At 34.6% G+C, this 12,491-nt stretch overlaps 1 protein-coding gene and 1 long non-coding RNA gene across 6 annotated transcripts in view; both read right to left on the reverse strand.

Moving 5' to 3' along the window:
- Fas3 (fasciclin 3) overlaps nucleotides 1-12,491 on the reverse strand; it is a 381,776-nt gene that overhangs the window by 142,755 nt on the left and 226,530 nt on the right. The window lies entirely within an intron of this gene.
- Nucleotides 9,715-12,491, reverse strand: part of LOC105661926 (uncharacterized) — a 159,140-nt gene continuing 156,363 nt past the window's right edge. The window contains exon 5 of the long non-coding RNA XR_013038650.1: nucleotides 9,715-11,165. This is a non-coding gene — a long non-coding RNA (uncharacterized LOC105661926). The remainder of the gene's footprint in view (nucleotides 11,166-12,491) is intronic.

Here is a 12,491-nt window from a genome sequence, read left to right on the forward strand (position 1 = left end):
ATTTCATTTAACATTTTGTACTCAAATATTTATATATATTTAATTCGAACTTTAAATTTTCTTCCTTTTTAAATAATTTATAAATGTACGAAAATACGAATAACATTTTCAAAGTTACATATTTTAAAATCTTTTACGCTTCAAATTTTCTCATTTGCAAATTTATATGTATAAAAATTTCCCAGATGTTTTAAAATATTTTGCTAAGGATTAATCTATATTAGCACTCAATCATCGCACAATTTCGAAGCGACGGATTGCTAAGACCCACGTAACACTAAGCTGATATTAAATTTACATCCGTGTATATACCAGTGTAAATTCTGTCGCGAGCCAATATTAATTATTTCTGTGATAATGTAGGGATCGTTAGGTGACCGTTAAGCGAGCCACAGATTGTTCCAGATAATAACCAGCGTCCATTACTATCAACCACGTCGCTGGTTGTCTCATAAAGCCACGATTAGGCGACCACAGCCGTTGACGATGACGTTGCGTGATTCCAGAACCATGATGTCGTTGTTCCAACAACTTGTAAGTCAAAGGTGTGCACCCTCTAAACAATCATCGACCAAATCAGCAGATTTTGCGACAAATTCTATTGATAATTCATGTTAGCTAAATCACGAAAATGTTATACTTTTGAATTTTACAGGTTTCATATTATTATCTCTATGTTTCCATTAATTTCACAAATTTTTTTCACTTTCGAGTTTCGTGAATACTCACAAATTCCTAGATTTCTAAATATAAAAAATTTCAGTCATCTTTGAATTTCTGGAATTACAAAATTCTAAATTCCTAAACTTCCACATCCCTAAATTTGGACTGTATACCAAATACTAATATTCTCTTACAATATCCCAAAATTTCAAGGTCCTGAAATTTTTCCACCCTCAAATTTCTCTATCCTCAAATTTCTAAATCTCAAAATTTCCAGATTTTCAACCCTAATATCTCCATATATACTCGTACATCCCCCAATACCTAGATTTTCAGATTCCCGTGGCCCAAACGTTCGAATTCTTGAAAATCCCCAAAGATAGACGAGTTGAAGATCCCTTTCACCTCGGTTACCATATTTTTCGCAGAGAAGCGAGGTTTGCTCTTCGCCGTTTTGAAAAAAGAAGCTTGCACCGAAGGTGGACGAATCGAGGATGTCGCCGAATGTCAATGACTTTCGCCCGTTGCAGGAGATCGTGAAATCCGCACCCATCAGAAGTTCCATCGCGATGGACAGTTCTCCATGGCAAAAGTTTTCGTAGCCAGTCTATAGGACACGGCTATTTCAAAGTTTGTTCGGCAAAATAGGACATCGATACATGAATCTCCGTTTTTACTTCTGTCGTGGATGATTGGAGTGCTGTCATGAATAAGAGATTTTTCAGATATTCGACGACTGAAAAAATTTCATATGCTATTTCTGATTATTACTGTAATTTCGGGGTTTTATTCTTTTTCCCGTTTTTACGTGAATACAATGTGGTTTACAATAGTATACCGTATACAATTTATTTTTATTTACAAATTTTATAGTTGGTTCATTTATTGTCAACATTTGGAAGAAATTGGAAATTTTTATTGTACATTATTAACTTGGAAGATTAATTTGTTAATTTGGAAATCGACTGTTGTTAATAACTTATTAATAATTTTGTAAACTGAAGGTTCATTTCTAACCTTCTAACTTTGAGGTTAGGAGACGATTAGGAGACTCATTTCTTCCAGATATCTATTGTCGATAAATATAAAGAACTACAAATTCTTGTAACATGTAATTAATGTAATTAATTATGAATTATCTTTTAGCTAATAGCTCATATTTAACAAACAAAAATACCGAATAAAATAAATTTAATTTTCTCGAGCCTAAATTGTATTTATTTTCAATTCTATTTTGCTATCAAAAATAGTGTGTTTTTGAAGCTATACAATTTTTCGACACGGAGCAACGATTTAATGGGAAAAGTGGAACGATCGGCTTAATGAGAAGATTTATCGTTACGATTGGTGCAATTATCCGTATCGTTAAATAACCGGATGTCCATGATTTATTCAGAACGGAAGTGTGCTAAAAATCCCAGAATCGTAAATAACGTTTTATAACAGCTTCCGGAGTTAATCTGTAATTTAGTGAATAGCCATTTCCCTGATAATTAATTAATTATGGAATACCTATTACCATAAATCCTCGTAAATGATATCGCATAACATAAAGATCGATATAATAGTATAATAAATTATATTTCCATTTAATCGACATTCGATAATACTCATTTATTTTTCATTTTCTATTTACTTTATTATGTAACATATTCAAGATTACTTTATTATGTAACCTTGACATCAAATCAAATTATATAATATAGAATACTACAAATTTTCCCAATTTTCTTAGTAAAAGAAAAGTGAAATTATCGAGCAGTTAAAAGTATTAAATTATAAGCGCCACTGATTGAATCAAACGTTTCATAAATGAAAGAAATCGAGAAGGTCGAATAATAGGGCGATTAATTCATCAGAGGCAATTTACGAATAATGACATTGCGTAGCTAAAATAAGAAATTGTCAGGAAAATTAATGTGGCTTCCAACAGATAAGAGTGTCAAAGTCCCCCTGAGTATTCACCACTATGGATTTATCCTCAGTCTTTTTTAATTAAAGCAGGATTTCAAGTGTCACTTTACCGTAATTCTTTCGGACATAACTGGAAGCTGTCGATCGTGAATCGAGTCGAATAAATGGGAATGTTTCGTCCCCAATGTTCTTTGTTTCCCATTTTCTGTCCCCTGCATTCGATTGGACGCATGGGAACACGATTTAAATTCGTTCAAACGTGTATTATGGTCGAACCAAGTTAATTCGACTGTTTGTCAATTATTTTTAAAATACTATTTATATTCACGTCTTGTAATAATTTCTTTCTTGTCTAAATTTTATTTAAACGAACATATAATCTGAGAACCAGTGATGAAGGATCTGAACTTGTAACGTTACAACTCACGTGTCCCATTAAATGGAGTAAAAATAATTGGGATAAAAGTTCCAGCTTTTTCAAGTCATTCTGTAATAAAGCCAGAAAGTCACGGATGTGCTAAAAATCGTACAAAGATGGGAAAAAATTGGTGCAGTTGATAATGAACTTTCGCGAGCTTTTGTGCTTCAGAAATTTTAATGAGCATGTATCATTCCTACAAGTTTCAAATAATAGTTCATTACGATTCTGGCGATAATAAACTTAAAAACAGATTTGTTTAAATTTATTTAGATTTGTTAAGATTTTTAAAGACATTGGAAAATATTCAGTATTTTTGCTTGCTTGTATTGCTTTATGATGGAATTTGTATTAATAATGCAAATAAAACTGAAATTTAAATCCAAATCGTTTTTAATTAAAATATTACCAATCATAGCACCCCAAAATGATAAAATATTCGAAACGTTTACTAAATTACTTCGTGTTGTATTTCACCAGTAACAAAGTTTCAAATAACTTGAAAAATTTATATAGTAAAGCCCGGTAAAAACACGAGCCAACAATTTCAAACATGAATGGAACGCTTTGTGTCTAATTTTTGCAATGGACAGTGAATTGCGACAACGGAGCAATTAGTCAGCTTGTAAATTAATATTTAACAAAGAGATACCGACAATCAATTTTCGCTGCTAATTCTCAGCACAATTTTCTACAATATTTTACCAACGAACTAAATTGAAAATACGTTGGAAAAAGGGGATAGAAAAATACAAAGGGTCCTGGGAAAGTGGCTGAAAAATTGGGTAGTCATCGCTGCTGCGAAAAATTGCATTTTATAGACATGGAAGATCAAATTTCAATACTGGTTCCGTTTCTCAATATTTTTCGTGATTTATGAGTTCAGAAATATCGAACATTTTTACCAGTGAGTGATTTCTTCATTTTAGATTATTATTGTGTGTATTACTTTTCCAAATCGTTCAAAGATGTCAATCACTCGAATTCGAAATGAGTATCGATATAGCACGAAATAACATCCAGAAATAGGTAGTCCGTAATGGTCCATCAGAGAAATTGATAGCAAACTTGCGATCGTCCAATTTGCTTGAAACCCCCTGCCACTCGGTATCCTAATCATGTTCAACCTCGCGGGAGACTATGAAGTAATTAAATGCGAAGTAACGAGAGTACGATCCGATAAGCAACCCTTGCCTGTCTCGTGCTTTCCAAGGTATCTCATAATGGCGAAGTAAATGAAAATCGTTATCGAAACAAAACTTTTGAAAATGAGAGAATATTCGTAACATACGCGTTCCATGTATCATATGTCGGTAATATTAAAACATAGGTATATAGAATGAAAATGAGGTAAAATGTGATGTAGAGTTTAACACAAAATACATATAATATAGAATATAATGCAAGATATAATTATTTTAGGTTGATCTAATCTGATATATAACGTTATGATTCTACTTTTCTTTGAACGTTGAATTTGAACATAACCTCACTTCGTTCAATATTTGATTTCATCGTTCAAATCTGCTGTAACGTAATTTAATCTCATACATAATTTTGTCTCTAACACTTTGCTGATTCTTTTTGCAACCAGCTTGATAATTTTATTATTTAAATTTATAGTAAGAGTATAATAGGAATATTCTTATTTAAACATCAGATGTAGCCTGATCTAGCTTCAAAGAGTATTTGAATGATAATATTATAATAAATTAGAATGATAACATTATTTACCATATAAGGTAACAGATACAAAATTTGAATAAGAATAAAGTTGTTCAAATTATAGAATTGTAATACTATTCTACATAGAATCGAATGTACTACATTTCCAACGTTCCCTCAGTAATAAAACTCGTCTTCTCCCAACAAACTGTCAGTAAATAAACTGAAAGAGACTTACTTGAAAGAGACTGGTAAAATAAATGGGACACTGCAACAAAAGCCGTTGTACTATCATCGTAAGTACTTTTGTCAGAAATGCCAACAAGTGTAACCACGAGTGAATTTGTTGACAGAAAAACACTCGCAGCTTTGACGGAATGGGGCTCTGCAAAATAACTGTTGACTCATTCAAGAATTCGAGGAAAACACTTGTAGAATGCTCACAGAACATTCGCGTACAAGATTTGTAGAATCCTTTGCTTGTTTGTACGCTTGCTGAAGGTTCGTATAATTCTAGTAAAATACTAGACTCGTTGAGAATCGCAATATCAAATCAAGAGGTAGATTTCGAAGGAAAATAAACACTATCTCAGTTGTTGAAACAAATAAGTATCTTTGAGGAAAGATTACATTCTGGATACAAGATTAAACTTTCAAAGGGTTATACTTGTTTTAGGTACGAATATTGGAAAGGGATTTAACAAGTTTTGGAGCAATTATGATCACTAATGTATTTTATGAAAAACTTACAAATTAAAAAATTTAAACACTGAAAATTAAGGATTCTTTTCGTGTGTCTATATTTATAAATTTTTCCATCTATACCAAATAATCTAACATGTTTCTAAATTTCTAAATTCATAAATTATCGAATCTTTCAATTCTGAAATGTATCTGAAGTTGCAGAACGTAAATTCGAAAAAGCTGACGCAAAAAAATGTGAGCAAAGGGATTCGGGATAACAGGGGACAACATTAAAGAGAGAAAAAGATGCAAAAGATATCCAAATAGGGGGTAGCAGCAAAAAGCTCGTCGAAAGGTATGTAAGGATAATTAGAGTGGTCTCAGAGGGTCGCACCGGAAACCTTATATTCCGAGCAATACTCGTTAAAACAGCCGTTACGTACTGATAGCGGCTCATTAACGAAAGTTTTGGTTCTACGATTCAATTACCGCGCAGGTTTTAATTGCGCCTGTCTATCCCGTTAGAGTTGTTCGACTGTTCGGAATTTTTGGTGAAGCCAGGACTTTATAATTATTTTAAAATATGTCATGCATGGAAACGTTTGAGTCAACAATTCGAAAAAAACCTTTGTGAAAAACTTCAAATTCGAACTGTATCATGAAACAGTTTAATTAAATTATTATTATAAGTATGTTAATATACATAGTCTATGATTTTAACTATTTCCTCGTTGATGGGTTAATAAATATTTTTATTTTTACATGAATTTTTCATGATCTATAATGTATTTAAAATGTTCCTTCCAAATTTCTAATGAAAGAAAAAAATTCTTGAACTGCTCGCAAATTTGTACAAGTGCGTCTCGCAGTATTAGATTGTAAAGAAGATTACACGAAAAAAGTGCAGAAAAGGGTGGCCGAAGAAAACAATCTTGACGATCAGAGGTAACGAGGACTTATCACAGAAATAAATTAGAATCAACGAGTCCTTACTCTGCAAAGATTCCCTTACCCTGCGAGAGGGTTTTGGACTTAGCGACGAAGAAGCTTCCGTATAATTAGATGAGTTAATTAAGCAATTTGCTTAAGTAGGGCCAGCTTAACGAGGAAAAACATGTGACGCTTCGACCCTTTGTTTCGTAAGCTTCACTTTTTACCCCACCTTCGGCCAACAAAATGCTTCGTGTTTCTGCTGACTCGCGTCTACTTCCGATTTTCCGTCTTCAACCCCTTTTTCCCGCGCTTTGTCTTACCAACCCTTATTTCAGACAGTTCTTTACCGGTCGAAGGCTCCTTTGAGCGATAGGCTCGATAACAAGGGCAATTAACCACACCAAAGATCAACGAGACAAGAACGTGGAACTTTTTCTTCCCTTTCAGGCTCCTTTGTGGTGAAAATGGGCGAAATATACGTTTATCGGGGAAAAAATTCGACGTGTTTTCACGCCATTAAAGAAACAATAATTACATTACTAAAGGATTTATTTAGTTCTGAAGACATTACTATTAATAAGTTTGAAATAAAATTAAACTTGATAAATGCAAAACGAAATTGAAGTTAATACACATGAAATAAAATCAAAGTAAATATAACATAGAATTGATAAATGTAAAATGAAATAAAAAGTTTCTCTTAATTTAATCTTAAATTAGCATTGTGTAATTAAAACAAAGTGGAACGTATGCAGAAACGTTATTTCATATTATTGGATATCAATTAAATCGGTAGGTGACTTTTTATATCTCATCGTTAAACTTGTCAAACTGCAATTTAAAGAATAATCCGAGTATAAAGTTTTCAGCTCTAATAGCAAATCGACAGCACTCGTTCACTGAATATTCAAAGATTGAGTAAATAAAACACTGATCAAATTAAAACACTGGTCAAAACAATATCAAATAGTTGGTATCAATTAGCAAGCTGACAGACTACATTCTGCAATTTTTAGTACATAAAAATAAAATGAGAATTTGTAAACGTTTCTATTTGTACTCCATATTTTGTCATATTGATATTTATTTCTATATTATCGATTTAATTTTGTATCACTTATAAAGTTTCTGCTGTCATCAGACTTTTCAAATATTGTCAAAAAAAATTGTTTAATTTAAAAATAAAATTCTTGCAACTGTTCGACGAAGTTCATAAATTTGTCATTAGAGATTAATTAATTTTGTCGAAATCGATTCTCGTTCGTTGGCCGAAACTCGAGTCGATGTTCAAGCATTCCACGCGAAACAGATGGCACGTAAACAGAAAAACAAATCTCTTTTCGCGTTTCGCAAACACCAGGTCGGTCAGGATTGCGCGTCGCTTTTTCACCCTCGTTACCGGGCAAGTAAACTAATGAAAACGTAATTAATGGCGCGGTAGTTGCAGTCGACGGTGCAGCCCGTTCACGGTCATTTGCATAGATATTATTCTTTTAAACAAACGCGCGAATCCGAGAAATTATTCCTAAACCCCTGCTAGTTTGCTACGTAGTCACTCTCCTACCGTTTCAGAATAATTGATAAGCTGCAATATTATATTTGTTAAAAATATTCTGTGTTTCACTTCAAATTTCATGTATGCAAATACACTGCAATAATTTTTGCAGAGATCCATCATAGGGGTACCACAAATTTAACACAATTTCAAAAGAAAAAAACTTTTAACTTTTCGTTATAGAATGAAAGAAGATGAATTTTGAAAGTTTCACAAGTGTAAGAGCCCCGAGAGCGATGAATTACCGAGCGGTAACAGTAAGTGTTATTAAAAATAAATTGAATTTATAATTTACTGTTAACGTGTTAGCGAATGAAAAACATAAATATCTTTAAACAGTGAACGTCTAAAGTGACGCCTAAAATTATTTCAGAAGCTAGTGCTCTCGAAGCTTAACCAAACTTTCGTCGCACAGTTATTGTCACGAGAGTTTTCTGAAATAACAACCGATATCTTGCGTTCAGTACGTTACTTATATATGCAATTAAGTTGCTCCTTTGTACATGTCCTCAACGACGGTTCCAAGGTTTATACAATGTCCTCATGTCGGTGGTTGAACTACGCGTTCCGGGTTAGTGTGTTTCTGTTGAACACACAAGCGGCGAGTGTACATAACAGTTCCCTTAAAAGGGTCGAAACACGGACGAACCGGTGGCCACGTAAATTCCTGATCTTATCGTACACGTAAAACGTTAGCGACGATAAGACGCCGGGAGATAAAGGTAAAGAAAGGAACAGCGAGTGACACTAGCAATTAAAACGTAAGGAACGAAAGGCGGAAAAGTACACTTGTAACAAAGTCGTGCACAGGCGTAAGAACTCTTAACGTTACGTGTCTTTCGCGCCCTTTCATCTTGAAATCCCTTCAAAGCATGCAATTTGAAAAGCCCGGAAATACGTTTTTTGAAATAACTTCTTAAGTCAGGAAGGAAATATGAAGTTCATGAGAAGCTTTTCAAGTTCAAAATTTGTATGGATGCATTCTTTATGTTTGACAAAGAATAACAATTTCATATAGAAGGGTTAATTAGTAATAATTATAACACCTGGCCATAAAATTCTGAAAATACATATATTAGTAAAAATAATACGGTTAGAAAGTAATAAAAAATATGTATTATAAGTGAAATGCAGTTTTATATAAAATTGCAAGTGATTAATCAAATGACACAATTGGGTCAGACGAGTAACAAAAATAGCGACTTTAAAGGTTTCGCGTAAATGATTCCTTGGGGCGGAAAAAGAAGCCGAATAAAGGGGTCAAACGGTAAAAAAAAAAGGGACACGTAGGGAAAACAGTGGTCAAGGAAACGAACGAAAATTTCCTGGTGACTGGAGCATAAACACGAATAGGAAAAAACGAGAGGGTACAGATGAGGATAAAGAGAGGGTGATGGCGAGGGGGTCGAAAACGGTTGGAGCGAGAGAAATGGTCGGTGCGGCGACAAAAACGGCGATTAGGGGAGGTGCTGACAGAGCTTGGGTGGGTAATGCTGACCGCACACCGCAGCGTACACCTGCAACCCCTTTTCCCTCCTTTCTACCCTCGAACCCTCGGGACTAGTTCGAGATATCTCTCGTAATTCCGATAAAATAATGACCATCGACAGCGGTGGTTAAATAAAACAATCGAACAAGCTTTTTCTGTAGCTGTAATCGAATGTTCGATTGAAATTTATGCCTGTAGTGTGAAAGTAAATTTCAGGTATGAGTTGTAACGACCTTGTCGAACTCGGTGACAACATATTTGGGTGCACGTGTGGTGCTCCAATTTCGTTCTAAATGCCAACTCAAACAACTTTGTGGAATTTAAATAATTTTGTTTTAAAATCTTGTAGAAGGGAATCTTGAAATGGACGACAAAAGTAATTTTGTCCAGATTAAATGCAAATATTCTTTCATAAGTATATTTAGTAAGATTTATTTAGCGAGGTAAATTGAGTCACATAATTTGTAGAAAATTGATTTGTAGAATAAGTTAACTCGTCAAGCACGATTATCAGGTTAGATCAATAATGATCATTTTTTATTACAGGAAGGTTTACTCGAAAATACACTTCATTTATTATCAGAAACAATCCCTCTTCACGCTGTATCTTGTTTCATTCCATTTTTCTACCTCCAAAAATGGAAACGCCCTAATCCATCACGTTCGTACCACCTTGCAATATTTTACCACGCGAAATATGTACGTAGCAAGAGACTGATTCGAATTTCAAAACTGATTTCAAACACGCTCCTTTCAGCCCGGAAATATTCTCGTCGAGTTAAAAAAAAAGAAGAGAAATGTCGGTTGTCTGAAATCTCGCTGGATTTCGTTCCTTGCGGTACAGTTGGCCGCGGAACGGGGTATAGATTTTCACGTGTCAAAAATTACACGGCTCGTCCTGGTTGAACATTCGCTTCGGCACAATATTTTACGATCGTTAGCACGAGCGGATTTCGAGGCACGGCAGAACGCTTTTATTAGGTTTAGAGCCGGCTGAGCGGCACCGTTGTCACATCCGCTCCGTTTATATACAGGATTTTCGTATTGATTTTACTAATTAGCACTCGTCCTGCAAGCTAGTGCGAGCGTAAGGATCTGCGGGAGAACCACCCTCTTATGTTAGCGCCCTTTCTTTCTTGCTAATCTTTTTATTTCTATGGTTACGGTATTTATCAGATACATCACTCAATATTTCAATATTGTCAAATTTAAGGAAATGTGATTTTGGGTTGCTTTATATTGGGATGATCAAAAAGATATTTGTACAAGATGTTGTTGATGGATCATGCATGGAAAGGTGGAAGATCATGGTGTCAATCTTTATTAATTACATACATGGCCTTGAAATTTACAGTCCCATCTTTAGTAGGTGCTCGAAGACACAACATTAATCATTATGGACAATTATTTTACATAATTTTTATAAAGGCTCGAACATTAATTAAATTTGAAAAGACATGTTATATATGCAGTGAGGTTATACATGACTGCAGATGTTAGGTTATGTTTGCGAAAATCTGTATTGAAGATATTCCCATGAATAATCATGTTCTATTAGAGCAAGAAGGTCCATAACAATTTTTATATGATCACTCGTACATTGAAATAACAATTATGTTGCACAATAAGATTTTAACTACACATGCAAAATTTATAGAAAGTCATTTTTTAAAAATGGTGTATGAAATCGCTGAAGTCCTAAAAGTCTGAACGTTTGTCAAATATTAAAATAGAACAAAAATTGAATGACAAATGATTTCGTCAACTTATCTGCACCTTGAATGAAAGATCAAAGAATCGGGGTAAACAATTTCTCCCAGGTATTTTCCTTCCACGAAGCTTACCTGCAACAGAAAGGAAGACGAAATATTAATGACGCTCGTAAAGATCAACGACACCGTCGTGCCTCGCCACTTGACCTTATAAATCTCTTTGTATCTACCGTTCTTGTTGCACAATATCAAACTACACCCTGCAGCTACGAAACGTCGCGCATCGAACCGGTGCGTTCCTCGTAATGGCTATTATCACGATACTGTAACGAATGCATTATTCTTAATTGCACGGTATAAAGTTTTACGGGGTGAAATTCATCCTGACGTCGCGTAAACGCAAATTCGTTACGGGCAAATGTTAATCGAGCGTGAACTCGTTCGCGTTTCACGCTCGTCGCATCGAGAGAACGAATTCAAATCTGTTCGATCTTTTTTTGGAACGGGCCGGATGAAAATACAGTGCACGTGATTTTGTGCGAAAACTGGGTAATTTCGATTACTTTCGTTTTCCACAGTAACAAAATGTCGTTTTTCGGTTTTAAAGCTGATATGTCAAATTACGGTGAAATTTTTTGTGTCTATATGGTCACAAATTTACGATATTCCTTTTATAGATTTTTTATGGATACAAGTCTAGAAAAGTTTCAAATTTAGAAAACTAGAAATTCAAAAATTAGGACTGAAAGAGTGAACGATAACTTTTGGGCCAAAGAAATTAGCGTAGCAAATTTGAAGAGGTGAAATATGCAAGAAAACAGTAAAAAGAAACAAATTTCGACACAACCTAAATTTCCCTGATTGACGAAACTGAATCAGTACATTAAGTAACAATTCGCGACACTAATATAATTTACTTGAAATCGCAGCAATCTCAAAAACCATCAAATCAGCAAGTGGAATTCAAAGATCGTGTAGGAAAATCGAGGAAATAGAGTGGCGAGTCTGGAACCGGAAATGGACTGAACCACTCGACGCTGGAACATCGACTTCCGGATCCATAAGGAAGGGGGTCCAGAAAATCGGAAATCGGACGTCTGGCTTGGTCCTCGAGAATTAGAGCTCGTCCAAGGAAGGAAGTCTCGGCTAGAACGTGGTCTTGCAATGCAAATCGTCAAGCTTGCACCACAAAATTGCAGACACCCATCACCAATTCCTTCCTCTCGACCCTCTTTGTCCGGGAATTACAAATTCGTGTTGGAATGCTGCGACCAATCGAACGTCAATCCTCGATCTGGTTACTTTGAAACCCAATTATCGGTGTCCATTAAGGGATGTTCAATTTCACGACGCCAGAATAAACGATTATTTCATTCCATTTTCGGATCGATTGTAGAAATTCTTGATAATTATTGTTATTCTATGTTTTGGAGGTTATGTCGTTCAGGGAATTGCAAG

The sequence above is a fragment of the Megachile rotundata genome, chromosome 1 (genome assembly GCF_050947335.1).
Source record: "Megachile rotundata isolate GNS110a chromosome 1, iyMegRotu1, whole genome shotgun sequence".
Classification (NCBI taxonomy): domain Eukaryota; kingdom Metazoa; phylum Arthropoda; class Insecta; order Hymenoptera; family Megachilidae; genus Megachile; species Megachile rotundata.